Source organism: Prosopis cineraria, unplaced genomic scaffold (assembly GCF_029017545.1).
Source record: "Prosopis cineraria cultivar Desert tree isolate PC_DT_omini unplaced genomic scaffold, ASM2901754v1 PC3, whole genome shotgun sequence".
In the NCBI taxonomy this organism is placed as follows: Eukaryota; Viridiplantae; Streptophyta; class Magnoliopsida; order Fabales; family Fabaceae; genus Prosopis; species Prosopis cineraria.
Genome location: NW_026555334.1, coordinates 22827936 through 22838844, shown reverse-complemented (window position 1 = coordinate 22838844; position 10909 = coordinate 22827936).

The following is a 10909-nucleotide window of genomic DNA, read 5'->3' as shown; positions in this document are numbered from 1 at the left end:
ATTTACATGTAAAATGCTGTAATTTTCATGTAATTCTAGGACACAACCAGGGGGTGCTCTCTGTGTTTCATTTACATGTAATCTACCAAGAATTACATGCAAATAACTCATCAGGCATGCTCGCGCATTTTCTCCACATACTGATTTACATGTAAAATGTTGTGGTTTTCATGCAAGTTTAGGACACAACCAAGGGGTGCTCTCTATGTGTTTCATTTACACGTAATCCATTACATATAAATTACTCATCATCCATGCTCGCACATTTTTCCCCTATCTGTATAATGTCTTTATAGACATTACCATAAGCTCCACTACAATCTTCCTAAGCAATTCAAAATCATTTACTTTATAAACTTTGAAAACCTTGGGATTTTAAGAAAAGATTTTTAGAAATCATTTCACAAATTACTCAAACCATAAAACATTACACACAATGGAGGCAATTTATAAAGGTACATTCAAGTCCAAGAGAACATATGCATTTCAATAAAATTAAGTCAAATTTAGGACTGTGCGCCTTGACTCATGCCACATGTAGTAGCGCATGTGGTATAGAGACCATAGTATGACACTCTGTGCCATGCATCATGGCTTACAGATACATATGTTGTGGCGCACCCACCTAATTTTGTTATCATTTTGTACTTTTCTAAAGCGAACTTCAAATGTGCGCCATTTTTTGCATTCGATGTCCAATTGGGGTGGTTCAAGTATCCACATGAAACTTGTTTCGAAATCCAACTAATGACACTGGTTTCATTTCATTTTGATATTTCCTTTAAAAATTGGACACCTAAGTGCATTTTGATCATTTTATGCCAAAATTTGCCATTCAAACGTCTAAATTCAAAACCAAACATTATTAGCTACTTTTTGGGCCTTGATCACGTTTAAATAGACAATATATACCTGATTGACCATATACATGCACAATATAACACACATACACATATTTAGCCTGTAAACCGCCTATATAACACTTTTGGGCCAAACCATATTTTTCATTATCAATCTTATACAAGGCTAAATTCCCACATACTCATCTCATATACCACTATGCCATATCCACAAATACTCAATCACTAGCTTGCATGGTCTCTCTCACCATTTATGCACATATACATAAAAAGGGCTAAGATTTCAAAATCACACACAATATTCACAATATAATGCACATGTACTTAGTTCCTATGGCAACTTATACACAAGTTTATAATTGATAATTCACAGATTCATTACACCAATTCTTACAAAAGGCTTAGGAGAGAGACATTAACTTAGCCTATATCCTTCCTCTTTGAACCACTAGTGCTAGACCCTAAAAAATATAAATAACTACGAGTGAGATAAAAATCTCAGTAACCAATATAGTGCATTAAATGTCTATTATGACAAATGACAATACTAAAGTAACAAAAGCTATAGTATAGCGCACGGGCGCATATTATATTATAACTTAAATAATCACTTTCACATATAAATCATTTTTCACACACTTTTACACTTTAGCATAATCATTTATCCATCGATCCTCCAAAGCTCCCTGACATGAAACCATAGGCTTTATTGGATCAATCACTTATTGACCCAAGCATACTTTCAGTGGTAAAAACACCCAGCCAAAGGTAATCTAACCCTAACTGTGGTTTCCCTCTTCATACACTTGTGACAGAGGTGTTATTGACTCCTAACTACACCCTAACTGGTACTAAGGAGTTTGCAAACTACCTGAATGTCCCATAATAATAGTCCCATAATATGCTGTATTGAATTACCTAGGGTAACAGCCTGTATAATGCTACACCAGATGTCCCATGTTGCCAGTCTGACTATATGAATTTTTCACTCACTTTTCCACACACACACATCCCCACATATCTTGGTCGAACTCTTACCCCTTATTATCATGCTCTTTTCACAATTTTCATTGCCTTTTCACATTTTCATAACATATAATTGCATAACATATATATATATATTAATCGAAATCAATAACCTTTTAGATTTTATTTTACAAATTAATGTTCATGCTAAAACCATTTCCAATATCAATTCATGCATAAAAACTCATAAAACTAAATTCACTGTTTCATATTTACTTCTACACAGTTATAATGGTTAATAAACATAATAAACTATATGGTTACCTCAACCCTTCTATCCAATAAAAAGGGTTACCAATGTAATGTTCTTACTCAAATATCTCTTCACTTATTTACATGTCACACACTAGAATCCACACAAATTAGGTACCTAAAGTCAATTTCACTATTAACAAAAAATACCAATTATCACAATTAAGCATCTAATTGCTATCAATTCCACAATTCACACTCGATCACACATATCACAACTGATTACCCCTTATTACAAGCTTTAACCTTTACCTAGCTAAATTTCTCTCATTACTCTCTTTCTAGATTAGGTCAAATTATGCCTATAACTTTAAAACTTTATTGTTCTAACTCAAACCAGTCATAAAGTACTAATTTAGTTCCAGAGAATCTTTCAATTACTATAGGGTAAGAAATCAACTACTTAAAACTCTCAAATTCAATTTCTCACTAGTTAAAACTAAGAGAAAATAACGTAGAATTGGAGGTTAAAACAGTATGAGACTAACCCAATAAGTAATAGGTTGAAAACGTCGCTCTTGCTACTGAAAACCAACGCCCTAGTAGAACTTGGAATCTTCTCCACATTTAAACCCTTCTCTCTTGTTCTTCCCTTCTGTTTCTCGAACTGGACATGTCCTAATTAATCTTATTTCTGCACCATGTGCCGCGGCTCATCCACCCTCCACCGCAACACATGGCACAATGAGAGAAACCCTCAATATGCTCACATGCTCTGCTTTGAGATTTCACTCTTTCACTTATATCTATTCACATAATATCCCAATGAGTCAAATTAACATCTCACTATCCAGAACCCTAATCCCACATTAAATCACTAAATCATTCCTGAATCAATCATTAACGTAGAATTAGAAATTTGAGACGTTACAGTTTTCCTCCTTTTAAGTATTTTGCCCCTAAAATTAAAATAACCCTCATTACACACGTACCTAAGGGAACAATTAAAGGTATAGCTGTCTCATTTTAGCTTCTATCTCCCAAGTCATATCACCAGGAGACATACCCTTCCAGAATACTTTTACCAGTTGAATAGTCTTATTCCTTAATTGCTTATCCTTCACATTCACTATTTGCTCTGGTTCTGCTCTATAGGTCATATTCTCTCGTTACTCCACCTTTTCAGGCTCAATCACATGGGAAGGATCCAATTGGTACTTTTTTTAGTTAAGACACGTGGAATATGTCATGAATGCTAGATAATTGTGGAGGTAAGGCAATTCGATAGACAACCAGCTCGATTCTCTCCAAAACTTCAAACGGACCCATGAATTTAAGATTCAATTTCTTAGCCTTAATTGATCTCCCAATTTCCGTTACTGGCATAACTTTTAAAAGCATATGATTTCCTACCAAAAACTCTAATGGTCTTCTTCTTCGATCAATGTAACTCTTTTGCCTATTTTGAGTTATCAATAGCTTCTGCCTTATCAACTCAATCTTCTTAGTGGTTTGGTCCACAATGTCAGGTCCTACTATGCTTCTTTCACTCAGCTCAGTCTAACACAATGGCGGTCTACACTTCCTTGCACACAAAGCTTCATATGATGCCATTTGAATGATGGAATGGTAACTATTGTTGGATGCAAATTATACTAATGGTAAGTAGCTATCTCAGCTATACGCAGCTCCAACACACAAGATCATAGCATATCCTCTAAAGTTGGAATAGTTCACTCAGTTTGCCCGTCTGTAAGAGAATGGTAAGCGATATAGAAGTTTAAAGTAGTACCTATGGCCTTCTATAATGCTCCCCAAAATCTAGATGTGAATCTTAAATCTAGATCAGAGACTATATCCATAGGTACTCCATGTAAACACACAATCTCACAGTTATAAATGTCTACCAACTTCTCTAAAAAATCACTGATTTTGATAGCTAAGAAGTAAGCTAACTTCATTAATCAATCAACAATCACCCAGATAGCATCGTGCCTCGATTGAGTTCTTGGCTATCCAGAGATGAAGTCCATGTAAATGTTATCCTATTTTCACTTAGGTATCTCTAATGGTTGTAATATCCCAACCGGCCTCTGATGCTTAATCTTCACTTTCTAACAAGTCAAGCACCATACTACAAACTCAGTTACTTCCCTTTTCACCCCTGGCCCCTATCAGTAAGGCTTCACGACTTGATACATCTTCATAGCTCTCGGGTGAATAGTGTACTTACTATAGTGTCCTTCATTTAGAAACACCCTTCTCAAGTCGGCATCATTAGCCACACAAATTCTATCTCAGTAAACCACAAATCCATCATCATTAAAACTAAAATCTTTAGATAGATTTGACTCAATCTCTTCTCAAATCTTAAGAAGATACTCATCTTCTAGCTATGCTATTCTCAACTCTTTCCAAAAATCACTATTAATCATAGTAGTATAGATACCAACTAAAGCTTTTAACGGTGCATCTTATTGAGAATCAATGAAAGACTCTATTAGATTATGCTCTCGAACCATCAAACTAGCCATATGTAGTGTCTTCCTGCTCAATGCGTCAGCTACCATATAGCTTTCCTTGGATAGTATTTCAACTCAAAGTTATAATCTTCGAGCAATGCCATCCACCTTCTCTATCGCATATTCAATTCCTTCTGATCCATCAGATACTTCAAGCTCTTGTGGTCACTAAACACATTAAACACTGAACCATATAGGTAATGATGGCATATCTTCAATGCGAAAACTACTGCTGCAAGTTTCAGTCATAAGCTGAGTAATTCTCTTCATGTGGTTTGAGTTTCCTTGATGCATAAGCCACTACTCATCCATCTTGCATCAATATACAGCCCAACCCTCTTAAAGAAGCATCCGTATATAGTATTATTAACACAGGTGTAGTGGTCAACTTCTCTTTTAACTTCTGAAATGTAGTTTCACACCTATCATCCTAGACAAAAGATTAATCTTTATAGGTCAACTTTATCAACAAAGAAGCAATCTGAGAGAGGCCTTGTATAAACCTTCAGTAATACCCAACTAATCTCAAAAAACTTTGAATCTCCATAACTAAGCTAGGTCGCTCCCATTTCAACACAACATCAACTTTATGTAGATCAACAGAAATTCCATCTACTGACACCACATAGCCTAGAAATCTAACTACCTTCAGCCAAAACTCATACTTACTGAGCTTGGCATACAGCTAGTTCTCTTTCAAAATCTAAAGAACAATCCTGAGATGTTTGGCATGTTGTTCCTTATCTTTCGAATAAACTAGAATGTCATTAATGAAGACTATAATAAACTAGTCTAGATATGGTCTAAAGATACAGTTCATGTAATCCAAGAAAACTATAGGTGCATTAGTCAGACCAAATGGCATGACAAGAAACTCATAATGCCCATAGCGTGTACGAAAGGCTATCTTAGATACATCCTTCTCAGAGACCCTCAACTAATGGTACCCTAACCTCAAGTCAATCTTGGAAAAGATTGATGCTCCAACCAACTAATCCAATAGATCATCAATCCTGGGCAAAGGGTACTTTCATCAATCCTGGGCAAAGGGTACTTATTCTTCATCATCACCTTATTCAATTGCCGGTAATTAATGCATAGTCATAAACTAGCATCCTTTTTTATCACAAATAACACTGGCAAACCCCAAGGTGATATGCTCTACTTGATGAAACCCTTGTCAAGCAAATCTTTAATCTACCTCTTCAACTCATTCAATTATGAAGGTAACACCCGATACGGAGCTTTAGAAATTGGTTCTGCACTAGGAACCAAATCTATTGAAAACTCAACTTCCCTTTCTAGTAGTAATCCAGACATCTCCTTAGGAAATACCTTTAAAAATTCACTTACCACTCCAATCTTCTCAATACTCCCATCATAAACACTACTAGCTGCACAAATCACCATGTAAGCATCACATCCTTGCTTGATCAGCTTTTTAACTTGTACAATTGACAAAAATCTGGGCTATTTGGTAGAACTAGTTCCTATCGATAACATTGGCAAAGACATTAGTTTCCTAGCATAGTCTAACATAGCATTATTGGCTGCCAGCAAATCCATGCCAATTATCACATCAATCCCTTTCAGGGGAATATAAATTAGATCGATCATAGATACTTGATCATCAAACATAATTTCAACTATCTGGCATGCTTTGCTAGTAATACTCAAAGATCTTAAAGGTGTCATCACTTTAATCAATACAGGTAACTCTTTTAGTTCTAGTTTTGGTCTATCTATACACTCTTCTGAGATGAAAGAATGTATAGCCCTAGAATCAAACAAGTTTCCATTCTATTACTGCAAATAGAAATAATACCTTTAATGAGGTTCATAGATGCTCTAGACTCTTCTTGTGCCATTGCGAACACTCGTCTTAGAATCGTTGACCGCTGCTCTTTTTTTTTTTGTCTTGTAGATGCTGTTGATATGCTTGTAAATACCATTATAGTTATAATTATAATAATTAATATTTTATTCCAAATTTTATTTCATCATCTATCTAAGGATACTGGATGGGAATGATATATTTGGCTCCTTTGCTACGTGGGAAAGTGTAATAAACTAAAAATAAATAAATATAGATAATGAAGATAATATAGAGAGAATAATAAATAAATCTCATCTAAATAGACAAATGACTTATAAGAACCTAAATTAAAGTTGTTAATAATAAAGTAAAATTATTTTATAAAAGAAACATATAATTGTTATTTTAGTTATGCAATAAAAAGTACGTATCTAATATTAACAACTTGAGTTTAAGTATTAACAACATAATTAGTTATAACTTTAATTTAATCAAGCAATAACAACTACATTTTTGATATTGGCAATTTACCTTTATTATTAACAACTTTTGTTTACGCTTTAACAACTACATTCTTTATTATTTTATAAAAGGTTAGAAATATAATTTTACATAAAAAAAATTTATGACAGATAAATTTCTAGTGACTTTAGAGTAATTATCTCATTTCATGATACTATTTTATTATTTTTTATAATATTTTTTCTTAAATATAATAAAATAATATAGAGTTATTGTTGTTAAACAGTATAAATAATAAATATAAAATAAATAAAAAATTGTACGTGCATGTGGACTTTGATGTAAAGAAAAGGACTAAGTTCATATCTTTGCCGCCAAAGAAAACATAGTAGGGTCCGTTTGGATTTCAGTTGGGTATAATAGATTATGAAAATAATTGATTAAGTGGTAGATTTTAATCATAATTGATTATGTTATAACGCAATCTGTTTGGATATTATTTTTCTAAAATTGATTTTAATAGAATTAAAGATGTTTGGATAATTTAAGTAGAATCAATTTTAGTTATATAAATTACTATATAATTTAATTTTAAATACCAAATATCAATTTTTTGAAGATGCAAATTTCAAATTTTATTAAGAAAAAAAAGGAGAAAATAAGAGAGTTTGGTTTTATTTTTATTAAATTGTGTGCTTTTTTTATAATTTTTGCTTGGGCCTGTCTTTGTAATTTTCCCCAATTTTGGACAAGCTTCTCCGCAGAAGCTCTGATTCTTAGCTTCCGGAAATAATCGATTTTTGGCCTGAAAATTGATTCTCCAAAAAAGTGGGTGTTTGGATAATTTTTTGGAGAATCGATTTTTTGGGCCAAAAATCGATTATATTTACTATCCAAACACACTGGTAGTATCATTTAAGGTGCGTAATGATAGAGACTATATATATATGTGTGTATATTATTAAATTAATAAATTGTAGGTTTAAAAGCTACTTTGGAATTTTCAAAAAGTTATAAGTTTAAAATTTGTATAATTTTTGAAAGAAATTATAAATGAAATACTTTAGGATATAATTTTTTTTTAAGTAATCAATTTTCTATTAATAAATGTGTCTATCACCACAACATTTTTGTCTTCTGACAATACTTCACTTTACAATAGTTTTGAAAGTATTGTTTAATATGTAAATAAGCAATATTTTATAAACATTGTGATTAATTATCACTTTAAGCAACATATATTTAACAATACTAGAAAAATGTTACCTAACATAAAATAGGCAATACTTTTAAATTGTTAAACTGCATTTTTTTAATAGATAATATTAAAATTGTTGCTTATACAATGACTTTTTTCATAACACTTAAAAACTGTTCTCTTTTTTAATATGCAACAATTAAATAAATGTTTCTTTTTGCAACATTTAATAACTATTGCATATTATGTTTTTATATATATAAATGATTTAATTTTATTTTTTTTAATTTTTTGTTATACTTTTATTAATAAATATTAATTTATTGACTTTTAAAATTATTAATTATTAAAATATAAAAATTTCTAAAAATATTATCTATACATAAAAAAACTTACACCAAATGACATGATAATGGCATTGGAAAAGTAATAAGAGTGATTTTTGACTTCCTTGAGATTCAGGGTTGGAATATCAGGCATGGATAAAAAAATTTCTTTTTTCATATTTTATATCTACACAACTATTGCCTTTTAGAATAAGTAACACTGGTGAATAGGTATAAGTTCAAAAATGTTACCTTTAATTTTTTCAACAGTTTTCATACCTTTAATTATAATTTCAACTATTGTTATAAGATACTCCCTCTGGTCCTATTTATAGGGTAGAAAAAAAAATTTTTCATTTTATTTATAAGTCATATCATTAAATTTTTATCATAAATTTTTATTTTATCCTCCATTGAATGTTGGAGAGAAAAATTATATTATTGAAGTGTGTATATTTAATAGAGGTAAAGTTGAGAACTTATTAAATTTTAAAATAGAGTTAATGGTTTTAAGGTTTTTTTTTTGTATTGATAAAACATGTTGGAAGTGATTTATAAATAGAATCAGAGTAGTAACAATGTTATAGTGTATATTAGTACCCAACCATACTTTAAATATCTCAAAATAAAAGGATACCTATGAAAAATTAAAAAAAATGATCAACTCATATTTATAACTCACGTTTATACTTATGCTAAATAAAAAATTTTAAGTAAATCAAGCGTACCATATCATTTGTGGTCTACCTATTTCAAATCATTTAAATAAAATCTTTTATGATATTATTTTAATTGATTTTATTCCTTCTAACATAATACATATTTAATTTGTTATCTTCTCTCTTTTCTATCATTAATTTTAAATAAATTTATATTTAATATCATATTTTTATCAGGCAAATCCTATAAATAACATGTCATACTTGCTCTGCCTAAATAATTTTCTCTTAATATTTCGAAACCTTAGGTCTAAGGTAGGCAGAGGGCGACATTGCCACTTTAGAACATAACTGGTTACGTAAGAATTTTAGTGGATAAGAGCGGTAAAGAGGATATGCTCGTGAGAACCGAGACGTATGAAAATTGATGAATTTAGCCAAGCAACAAAGTTTGCCAACCTTGTTGCTCTTATTCTTATCCAATCCAATCCAATTTTAATTAAAATCTCGCCGTCACCGAATTTGAAGCATGCCACTGTGTGTTATCGGAACCTGAATGTTTATTTCTACTAATGGTGGTTTCCCTTTATATTTAACAAAACTAAACCGTTGGTTTAGGATAAATAATTTTGAAAAGGAAATTAATATTAATTATCAAGTGTTTTTTTAATATTTATAAAAATCTATAAATAATTCATGCACAAAAGAAAAATGGAGAGGAAGAAACCTACTAGCAAGATATAGTTTTATTCTTTTAAATAAATTAAAATATAAATTACAAAATAATTTTTCTTATCTTTTGGCTGAATATTTCTTCATTTAAATATTAGTTTATGGTTAAAAAAAATTATTTTACAATTTTATATATTATTTAAAAATAAAAAATATTAAATTAATTGGCTTGATTACAACCTAATTATTAACCTTAAATTAATAGATGTAGAAGAGAAGTAGCATTAATGGATTTAGAGATGCAGGTTCTCGTGTGTTATCTATTATCAATAATGTGTAAAGGAAATCGAAATAATGAGTATATCATATAATAAAATGTATAGAGACTGAAGGACTTATCTTCAATTAATTTCTAAATTGAAAAGACCGAATTACCTTTAATAAATATCACATGGGAATTTAATTACGGACTATTGTTAATTTGTACTTTAGGTAACTTGTAAATTAATATTGTAAATATTCTCTCCTCGTATAAACCGTAAATGAACTCTTATAAAGTAATAGACACTCCGTTGTAAGTAATTTGATTTTGCTTGTTATTCATAAATCTTTTATTGTTAATTTATTAGTTGACTTGTAGATTTTCTCTCGTATTCTTTGAGAACAAGTGCAAACCACAGATGAACTCTCATAAATAAAAAGGATATTTTATATAAACAAGTGGACGTTGCTTGTTATTTATGGATCTTCTACCTTTGTTGTTAATTTGTTTTGGTTAACTTGTAAATTTCTTGTACATGCTCACAAACATCTGGTTATAAATTTGTTTTGGGTAACTTGTAAATTTTCTTTTACATTCTTCATGTATAAGTATAAACTACAAATAGACTCTCGTAAATAAATGGAGTTTGCTTATTATTTCACGAACCTTTACCTTTTGATTAGGGGTGAGATAGATCAAGCTTCTATTAGGAGCTTTTGCCATGGTCTACTTCAGGCACAATTTAAATTATTTATTAAATAAGCTTAGGTCAGGTTCAGATCTTTAAATAATTCTATTTTTTTAAGGTTTAATCTACGAGCCCAATAAGCCGACCTATTTACATACTCACACATATAATGTAATACATCACACATATATTAGTTTCATCATTTAATTTTTAATGAATTTATTCA